The 10,535-nt window shown below is 42.5% G+C and overlaps 1 pseudogene; it reads right to left on the bottom strand.

The window, feature by feature from the left end:
* Positions 1-9,132: 9,132 nt before the first annotated feature.
* LOC117709326 (small ribosomal subunit protein uS17 pseudogene) lies at positions 9,133-9,607 on the bottom strand (annotated as a pseudogene).
* Positions 9,608-10,535: the final 928 nt, after the last annotated feature.

Below are 10,535 nucleotides of genomic sequence, written 5' to 3'. Positions count from 1 at the left end.
AGCAATAAAAGCAATTTAAGGCATCGCCTGATTTTCTTGCCAGGGCTGTTTTCCTTAAAGGAGGCGAATCTGATTTCCATCTCCTCCTTTCGTGCGAACGACATTGACAAAGGGGAGATAACAAAGGTGAGGGCAGCCAAGAGGCCAGGCCCCACCTCCACTGAACACAGTAGGCCCGCAGACTGAGGAAGAAATGATGAGATAAGTTGATATGGGCAGGTAGCATTAACAGGCTTCCCAGAAAAACCACTGCAGGAAGTGTCAGCCCTGCCTTGGTAGAATAACAAGTGAACATGGGGCAGGAGGTTCACATGTGGTTCCAGAGTTACCAGATTTTCTTGTAAGTAAGGCTGTATGACTATGAAATGAACTCCACCCCTCAGACCACTAACCAACCTGGACTACAGGCTTTGCCAGATGGAGGACATTCACTTTCTGAGAAGCCCTGGAAGCCAAAGCTGGTGGTAAGGATGATGTGCGACCTCCAGCAACACCCATCTACTTTTAGGCATGTTTTCATTACTGTGATATCCCTAAGACCTCACTTAGATGTCATGAAGCAGCCTTAACATTCATGTTATGGGCTGGTCCAGACAATTAATACGGTTCTTAACTGTAAGCATCCCTCGTGCTATGGCAGGAGGAGAATGGGAGACCACTAAAACAAGGATGTGTCTGATGTCTTTTATCTGCCAGAGACAAGGCAAGACTGGGGATATTTATTGGTTCAGTACTTTGGCAACATGGTATTAATTGTCTTTGAGTGTTTTGATAGGTAGTTAATGCAAGGGTATTAATGAAAACAGCCCCACTTCATTTTAAAATTAACTACTTGGCCATTGAGCAACAGGAGCTGATAAATTATGGCAATAAATTCGTGATCGAGATTTATGGCCTCGTAATTCAGAGCTGGGTTATGGGCATACTTGGATGGGGGAGAAGATAAGGAATACCAAAAAGGAGATTTATCCCCCCAAAAAGCTTTTCTCCCAAATAGCTACAGCCTGGGATAGTGAAGCCCTGGACTCCCAGGTATCAACCGCAGGCCTGAGACTATTCTTAGAGGAAGATGTTTTCAGTGCACCCATTTTTGCCATTCTGTGGTGGTTTGGGGAAAGAGTCCTCATTGCCCTGTCTCTAGAAGCAGATTCTTCTTGGCTAAGAACATAGAATCTGATGGGCACAGCCTGGCTGGAAGGTAGTATTTCTTGCAGAGTTGCTGTTAGGCTCTGGGCTAGGAGCCTAATTTACATAATTTGACTTAATCTGCACAACAATCTTGAGAAGTTGCTCTTATTAACCTGTTATTAACTCCACTTAGAGGGTAGGAAGTGGTAACTCATAAACCAGGAATGGCTTGCCCTGGTTCTGCTCCATGTTGGCAGAGAAGCCAGGGTCAGAAAGAATATGGGCTTTGAAAACATGGCAACTGGAATGTGAATCTCAGGCACTCCAATGCATCCTAGCTAATGGCAGCTTTAAGACAAGCACTTAACCTTTCTGTATTCATGGTCTTATCTGTCACCAAACAGCGCTAACCCGGTGAGACTAGTGGGGGTGGAACAAATGACTGTCAGAGCCCAGTTGTCCATCACAGTACAGTTAACAGCCAGATCAATTCAGAGAAGAAGATGCTAATGCACTTGCAGTGAAGGGATGTGGGGAAACACCTCCCAAGAAACTGAGAGTGGGAGAAGTCAGATCAGCCCCTGATGGAGCCTTAGCTTAAACCTGGGCAAATACAAAGGTCTAAATAAAGTATGTCAGAAACTTAGTAGAGGGAGACAGGAACAAAATGGCCCATGTTGGCAGCCATGGAACAAACCATATTAGAGTTTCATTGAGCCGAGGCAGTTCCTGTCACTGTTAAGATTCAGAGATGGAAGTGAGTAATGTTCCCACTGGATGAACAAGTCCTAAAGCAGAAGTCAACCATTGCCCAAAGACTGTGAGACACAATATATCCAGCAAAAATATCCAGTCAAGGAAGTTCATATCTAGATCTCGAAATAAACAGAGCAATTAACATCACAGAACCTGTTTTGATAGAATTTGGGTCTCAGAGACTAACAATAGTTCTAGGCAGACAGAATGTTGTCCAATAGTAGAACTTAGCAATTTGTTATGCCTGGGCCTCAGTAATCACTGGAACAAATACTTAGGATCCAGGAAACCAAATAGAATTGGAAGCTGAGGCTACAAAGGTACTGAAGGGAAGAAGAACTGTGGGCAGACATTTCTGACACACGGTGATCAGTGTTTGGACAAGACAATATCAGGACCCTGAGGGACAGGGACACCTAAGCTATTGGAAGGAGGATATATATGAAAAGGTTTGTGGAGCACTGAACACCAAGATTAACATGACAGAGAACACAGGCGTTAGCAGATTGGGAGGAGAGAGAAAAAGTTGCCACGCCGTCTACTATGAGACTTTTACTGGAGAGATAAGACACAAACACATCTATCACCCCAAATAGACAACTCATGACAGACTGGAGAAGTGACTGTCAGGTACCAATAGATTTATTGGGGTTGCCTATAGAATTATGGGTGAGGGATTATAAGAATGAGGATAACTCAAAGGCAGCTGGATCACCAAAAGGCCCGACACCAGTGGCAACTCACAAAAGCTGCGTCTTTGGAGGTCTCGCCACGACTTTTGGGTGGCCCGTTAGCTTGGAGCATCTCCCCTCAACAACTCAGCTGGGCAGCACTGTCCCAGTAGTTGCTTACTGCTTTTGTTCCCTTGGCAAGGGTCCTTGGGAATACTGAGTCAGCTTTCCTAACCTGTGAAGCTTGTCTGCTTCCTGAGTTTCATGAGCCTCCCTCTTCCTCCCTGAAAGGAATGTTTCAATTCAGAGGCAATTGCTGTACACCATCCCATTCAAATTATGTTCTACAGAATATTCAGATATATAAGAACCATGACCACAGTCATGCTTCAGTGTCTACCATGACCCCCAAGCTCTTGCCTCCTCATCACTCTCTGCTTGATACTTCAGACTCCAACAACAGCAATGGCAACCCTAGGGGCTGTGCTGCTTCTGTTTGGTTATAGACCTGAAACAAATAGCTCTAAAGGAGCTAAATTCTATTCATTTTTAGGGGTCCTCTTAGGGATCCTTATCTGCTTCTCCTATCTGACGTTGGATACTGTTGACTCAAGCCAACAATATGCCTGTCTTTATCATCATCCTTGCCACCTCATCTTATATGTCCTGGTAGCCCCGTTGTCCTCGATGAACAGTGCACTAACTGGTATCAGGAAATGCATATTTGCTTTCATAGTCTAGGCCTTACTTGCAATGATTTCTATGGACAGGTGAGCTGGAATAACATCACACTTAACTCTTTGACAGGGAGAGAGAGAAGGGGGATGGAGGGGAGGACAACTTTTAGAAGTTTGTTCTTGTTAGATCTCAAAATGTGGAACAAATGGCTAACTGAGGTGCCTATTTAACATGTCAAAGTGGACCTGGCCACTAGGGTCTCCCAGCATCCCCCAGTCCCCTACCTATTATAGGGTGTGGCTGGCATTCCTGCCTCTCCCCTAACTACTTCAGCTTACAGGCTGGGCTGCCTTTCCTTCAGCTGCCCTTCCCTATAAAACCCAGTCATTTTGGTTACCAGCTTGTTTTTGGTCTACCCTTTTCCCTCCTGCCCTCTTGGTCTGGCTCTCCCCTTTCCCCTGCCCCCTCTACTCACATGGCCTGGCTCAGGGTCATGTTCAGTCTGGACTTTCCCAAATGTCCCCACCTCTAGCTATGCCTCCCTTTTATCTACAACAAGCCTTGTCCTCCACCACACCTAGCAGGAGCCATATCCTTCCTCTTTTATTTCTTCTTCTTTTTATCATTCAGTTCTCTTTTTCTGTCACATGGATCCCAGGAATTGAACTCTAGTGGTCAAGGCTTGACAACAGGTGCCTTTACCCATGGGGCCATCTTAAGTTTGTGAGCTGAAGTTTAAATTGAAGAATCTTTTTCTTCTAAACATGACCAGACAAATGTAGGATGTTCAGTTAAACTGAACTTAGAATTAAATTTTTTTATTGCAGGTAACCATGATCCTTCTTAGTCTAAGTAGCAAATGTTGCATGAAACTTATCATGTACAGAAATATGTCTCACGTACACCAAAAAGTTTCTTATTGTACAAATTAAGTGTAGCATTATGTATTTTTGTGTCATCTGTCCATTGTATACTAAATTGAATATACTAAAATACAAATATGTGAGCAAGAATGTTTTCATGCTGCTGGTGGAGGATGTTCAATCTAGCAGAAAAAAATAAAATATTTTCAGATAGCATCGGATAATTATATGACGATAATGGGGGTGAATTCCAGTATTCAGAGATGCCCAAATTTAGATCCAACCTAACATACATCAGCAAGAATGCTGGATAAATGTGAGAAAGCCTACCATAGAATCTTGGGACAGAATGCTTGGGTCCAGGTCCTGATGATACAGGATGCTGGCCATGAGACTCTGAAAAGGGTAACTTCATTTTCTATGCTTCCAACACCACACTTGCAATGTAGGAATATAGAGTCTATAAGCCATTAAGCAGGTCATATGCATGCAGCCTGTATGAGATGGCTTGACTGGGAGGAATGTTCAAAAGAAGACTGCTATTATTATTGTCATAATCCTTATTGCAGAGTACTATGGTATCATTAAAAATGTCTTTATAGATTTATATTTATTAAGATGTAAAGACACTCTCATTACAGAAGAGAAGGAACACAGTCAGAACACTATATACATAGCAATTTCCAAGCAGATACAGGGAGCAAAGCTACTCCTTTCCTCCTTGAAAGGCTATAGAAGTAAAAGCACACAGAAAGCATCCAAACTCAGATGTAACTAACACTGCATTACAAGGGAACACACATAGACTGTAAGAGGAAAGGCCCAACAAGACAGAGCTGTTTCTCCTGAAACCTGAAGATTGTGTGGAGTTGTCCAGACAGGGTTGAGCAAACAGCACCTAGAAATTTTTCGAGGGGAAATTTGGGCCCGTTAAGGATCTAAATCAAGGGCAGCATAGTTGGGTTCTAGCTCATGAGTTAGGAGGTCATGATGTTTGAAGGCTAGGCAGCCTTGAAAGCTATGAAAAATTAAATGGAGTAGGGTTGAGTTGGTAGGTTCTTATCCCAAGGTATCTGATAAACACGTTGCTTCTGGCATCTTCACTTACTTCCTCAAGGTTCAGACTTGAATCTGGGAAAATGAACCTGGAGAAATCTCATTGCCTAGCTTAAAGCAATGTTTGCCTGGGAAGGAACAACAACAAAAAGTCTCCTTTAGTCTCCTCTTCTGCTGTTGAAGAGTTCTCATGTCTGCCTGAGACTCTGAGCCTCCAAATTCAACTGTATCCAGGGAGCCTGTATCAACCTAATCTCTCCCCAGTACCCAAAGGCTGCAGACAGCAATTGCTGCATTTCCCTTGGGAAGGTATTTCTCCAGACTGTGGCCAGAGGAGTGTCCTTTGCTCTCTCCCAGGAGACATAGTTAGGGAGGGAGAAGGAAAGTCACACATGATAAATCCGCTCCAGCATTCCTATCTCACAGTCTTTGGATTCTTTCCCTTTCTTCATATCAAGGAATTTATGACGTCTCAACTCTGGTTAATGTTGGCACCACAGAGTCCAGGTTTCTGTCAAGCAACTGAACAAACGGGTGCCTGCTCACAGCTGCTCTTAGGTAGCCAAAGCGTGGGTCTGTCATAGCCATGCCTTCAACCTAGTCCTTAAGTCAGTTCCTCTGGCCTTAGTCAAGAGCCTGTAAATTCATTCCCACACATTTCTCATAGGGTTATGAAGGTGCCAATTAAGAGAATATGATGAATATGACAAACCATTTGTTGCCTTTTGTTCCCAACTAAGATTTTCCATTTCCCACTACCCCACAAAGTACAACAGACCTTCTTCATTCTGCCTGACCATCCTCTCATGCAGCAGAAAAACAAGCCACAAGTCATTTGTCAAAACAGAAGATTTGTATAATTTAAGAGGAAACACATGTCTTACTGATTATCTTAGTTGCTCAGTGTGGTGTTAATAATGCCAAGGTTGTGGATTCGATCCTCATACAGGCCAGCTACACTTTGGAGAGAGGGTGGGATCAGAGGTTTGCAGAGGGGAAATTGGGAAGAGGGATAACATTTGAAATGTTAAATAAATAAAATAACCAATAAATTTTTTTTAAAAATAGGAAACATTAAGAGAAGTTTAGGATAGATAGATAGATAGATAGATAGATATAGTATAATATATTATCATGATATTACTATTTTTGCTTGGGTATATTTTGATTTTTAATTAATTCTGGTTAATTGTAATTTAAAAACAAATTTATACCCAGCAAAGGGGTGCAAATCTGTGATCTCAGCATTTGACAGGCTGAGGCAAGAGGGTGACCAGTTCAAGGCCATCCTGAGCTATATATACAGCTAACTTTAGATCAGGTAGCTGAGACTGGATAGTAAGAGCATGCCTCCAAAGGCTGTAATCAACCAACCAACCAACCAACAAAAACCAAAATGACCATGTGAGGTAATGACATTGTCATAAACAGAGGTATTCTACAGAGGCAGAAGGTCATGTGTTAGAGATTTAGTAACACCCCACTGTAGGGAGCCACGGTGAGCGGTGACAACATTCGCCATTACAAGATGGCGCTGGCATCCGGTGCTCCCACAAGTAAACAACTAAACTGCGCAGGTGCAAGAGGCAAAAGCGCGCCAAGTCACTGCCCATCCCGGGGCATAATATGGGGTGATGAGTGAACAGCCAATCAGAAGTGAACACGCCACTCTAGGGTGCATATGAGCAGTGCCTTTTCCGGGCTTGGGGTCTTCCGCTTCAGCTGATACAAGAATAAAGCCTCGCTGTAGTAACTACCCGAACACTGCCTCCTGTGTCTCTCTTGCGGGCGAGGGGACTCGGAAGGGGCGTGGAACAGAGAAGCAGATTGGGGTGTTAGCAGTTTACACTTCATGTTTATCATGTTTTTATTTATTTCACCGATATTAGGAATATTTTGAGGCCCCCAATAATTATAAAATTTAAAAATGTTCTCCCTGAATTTTAAGAAGTTAAAAAATGTTTTTAATGGGTCATTTCCTGACTCACCAACACTGGCCATTTCCAATTTCATTGGTTTTATTGGCTTCAATTGTCAATTTATTGTCAATTTATTGGTTCAATTGTTTCTTTTACAGTGGTCGAACTATATTCTATTTCTGCCCACCTTTGGCTGGTGAATCTTTAATGGAGTCAGTGTTGGTTTATTTTTCCTGAGTGAAGAGGAAAAAGCATTGCTCTTACTCATGTTTGGAGAAAGCATCAAAGAACTAGACTCAGCAAGTAGCTCAGGGATAGAACACATTCAGAGCATGTGTGAGGAGCTGGGCTCTAGCCTGATACACGATACACACACGCAAGCACACACACATTCCAGCACAGTGGACGGGATTTGATAATCATTAAAGTCTTGGATTTGAACTATCAGAGGATGAGGTAAAGGCAGATAAACCTCCTACATCTGCCCAGTCCAAACAAAGCAGCAAGATGCAGTACAGGTGTAATTCAACCCTGAGACCATTTGGCTTCTCTGCCCTCTCTCTGGTCCATCCTGCTGAGAGTCAGCCCCTCCCTTCCTCATCCCTTTCTTGGTGCCACTCATAGCAACAAATTTATTGCAATATTTTTAGGCTTCTCCTCAACACAGTATACCCTCAAAAGAAGGAAGACAGATCTCTTTCTGTCACTAGCATGAATAGACAAGGAAGTGTCCTTTCTGGGAGGCTCCACAGCTCTCCTCATCCTTAACGATCCTTGACCTTAGATCCCACAGCCAGCTGGACAAAACCTTGTGACCCAAACAGTCAAACCAAGCAATGAAAACCAATAGGGCGCCCATGGAGATAATGGAAAGGACTTCCTCTCTAGGAAGAAGACATGAATCAAGCAAAGGAACTCCATGGGTATCCGGGGGCAACTTTTGGAAGAAAGATGGAACATGGAGAAACATCCTTCAAACTACAACAGTGTAGCTCACTAAACACAAAGAAAAGTCATGTGAGATTGTGAACAGGACAGTGCTCTGTGCCTATAAGCTGATGGAAACCAGATAGGTAAAATGGCATTGGGGGAACAATTTGACTTCTAGCCATATCACTTTGGACTATTTACAGAACTCAGTCATTTGTAGACCATGGATGGCACCTAGTGAGGCTGCGTGCTCACACATTTACTTATTTTCCTTCAGCATTTTTTTTTTATTCAGTTAAGCAGCAAGGATAACCAACAAGACAACAAACTAACTGCCAATTAATTTTATAATATTTATTAATTACGACCACTTTTCCGTGTGTTGAATTCATGCTAGAATGAGGTCAGTTGAGACAAAACATGTTTGAACTGGTAAATTTGAAGGTCTTACTTGCAACCTTAAGAAAACTGCCCGTAGGCACATCAGTAGGTTTTGAGTAACCATAGCCATGAGACTTTAGATGAAGGAATGCTTTGCAAGCCCAATCTTAGTTACATACAGAAAATCAAATTCATCTGTGAGTAAGTCCTGCCCAGAACCCTTAATCTCCATATCTCTGATGCAGAAAGTACTAATCTTAGAAAGAATAACTGACAGCCATTGCCTCAGGCTGCAAAGAAGATGAAAATGTCCTCTACAAATGTGATCCACATCACAATATTGATGTACTTCTGGTCTTGTTCAAATGAAAGAGACTTGGTCTGCTGTCTTGTTGTGGTATCCCTCTTTTTCTTACTGTGTCACATTCAGAATTAATCAAAGACAGGAGGAGATATGTTCCTTGTCATGACAGTCTCTCCATGAGCCAAGCCTTCCTAGGGAGGTATGGTTATGTGGGGTCTTGACAGATGGTCTACAGGCCAATTTCTCACATAACTATTAACTTAACCTCACCGAACTTCAATATTTATTAGGAACACTGGGATAATAGTATCCACTTTGATACAAGGACTAAACGGCATAGCATTTGTTTTTTTGTTGTTGTTGTTGTTCTTGTTGTTGTTGTTGTTTGTTTGTTTTTAAAGTTGGAAAATAACTTCATTTGTTCTAGGGCATTGTCCAGACTCCCCTTAGAACTTCTGAAACTGCTTCTTGGTGCCAGCAGCCTTGGTGACCTTGATCACATTGAATTGAACAGTCTTGCTCAGGGCCCTGCACTCTCCAACAGTGACAATGTCACTGATCTGTACATCCCTGAAACAGAGACAGGTACTCAGATATGTTCTTTGACGCTTCTCAAAACGATTGTAATTTTGGATGTAATAGAGATAGTCCCGGCAGATGACAATGATCCTCTGCATCTTCATCTTCATCATGACACCAGTTAGGATCCGACCTCAGATGGAGACATTACCAGTGAAGGGGCATTTCTTGTCTATGTAGGTGCCCTCAATGGCCTCCTTGGGTGTCTTGAAGCCTAGACAGATGTTTTTTGTAGTACCGAGGGAGTTTTTCCTTGCTAGTTTCTCCCAGCAAAACATGCTTCTTGTTTTGAAAGATTGTAGGCTGCTTTTGGTAAGCATACTCTGTCTGAATGTGTGCCATCTTCCCAGTAGCCTAGGAAAAGAAGTAGGCCCACTTCCAGCTTCCTTATTCACTACTGGCATAGCATTCATTAATTCCATAACAGAAAGCCTGGTACACTTAATACATATTAGCTATTGCTGTATTTAGATTGTGAGAGGTAATTATTGTACTGTATTAGACAAGGGCTAGGCTAGGCTGGTACATGTGCTAACTTTAGACTTTGTTCAATTATACCTTCCAAGTTTCAAGATATGAGGGACCTATAACAAGAATAAAAGAATCAGAGTTGAAGAACAGAAGTCCTCTTCTTACCTGACCCCCAAACTAATCCTGCACTCATAGGTCTTACTTATGGGCTTAAACCCAACCTCTACCTTCAATTTTATCTACACCTTCCCTGTCCCAATGAAAAGACTATTTGCGATTAGAAGAGACAAGATCTGTCATTGTCATTGGGAAATGGACATATGGAATGCTTCACACAAGCTACAGAAGCAAACCAGGGACATTTGGACAGGAACTTCAGAGTACCTAAAACCAAATGTGTGGCCTATTATAGAGAACAGGGGACCTAGCTGAGTGTTCTCATGGTGTCATAAGGGGCTCATGACAACTCAGACAAGGGAGCCAAAGAAAGGGGACTCAAAGTATGGGGCCCTGGTGAAGAGCCTCCTTAGCCTGGATTGAAGTAGTTTTGGTTTTATCTCTTGGAGAGTTACCAATAGATAATGAGTGCAAGTGGCTGTGTTTTAAAAATAAGAGTTTAATAATAATACAGTGAGCATAGCATAAAATTCACCCACATGAAAAATACAACCCAGTATACTTTATCATATAGAGAGTTCTGAAAATACCGCAGTCAATAATACAACCCCTAGAGGAGGCAGAGAAGACCATGTTCCTCTACCAGTGTTGGGGAAGTAAGTGAAATTCCAACTTTTAAAAA

Source organism: Arvicanthis niloticus, chromosome 5 (genome assembly GCF_011762505.2).
Source record: "Arvicanthis niloticus isolate mArvNil1 chromosome 5, mArvNil1.pat.X, whole genome shotgun sequence".
NCBI lineage: Eukaryota > Metazoa > Chordata > Mammalia > Rodentia > Muridae > Arvicanthis > Arvicanthis niloticus.
This window is presented reverse-complemented; position numbering and strand designations above follow the sequence as displayed.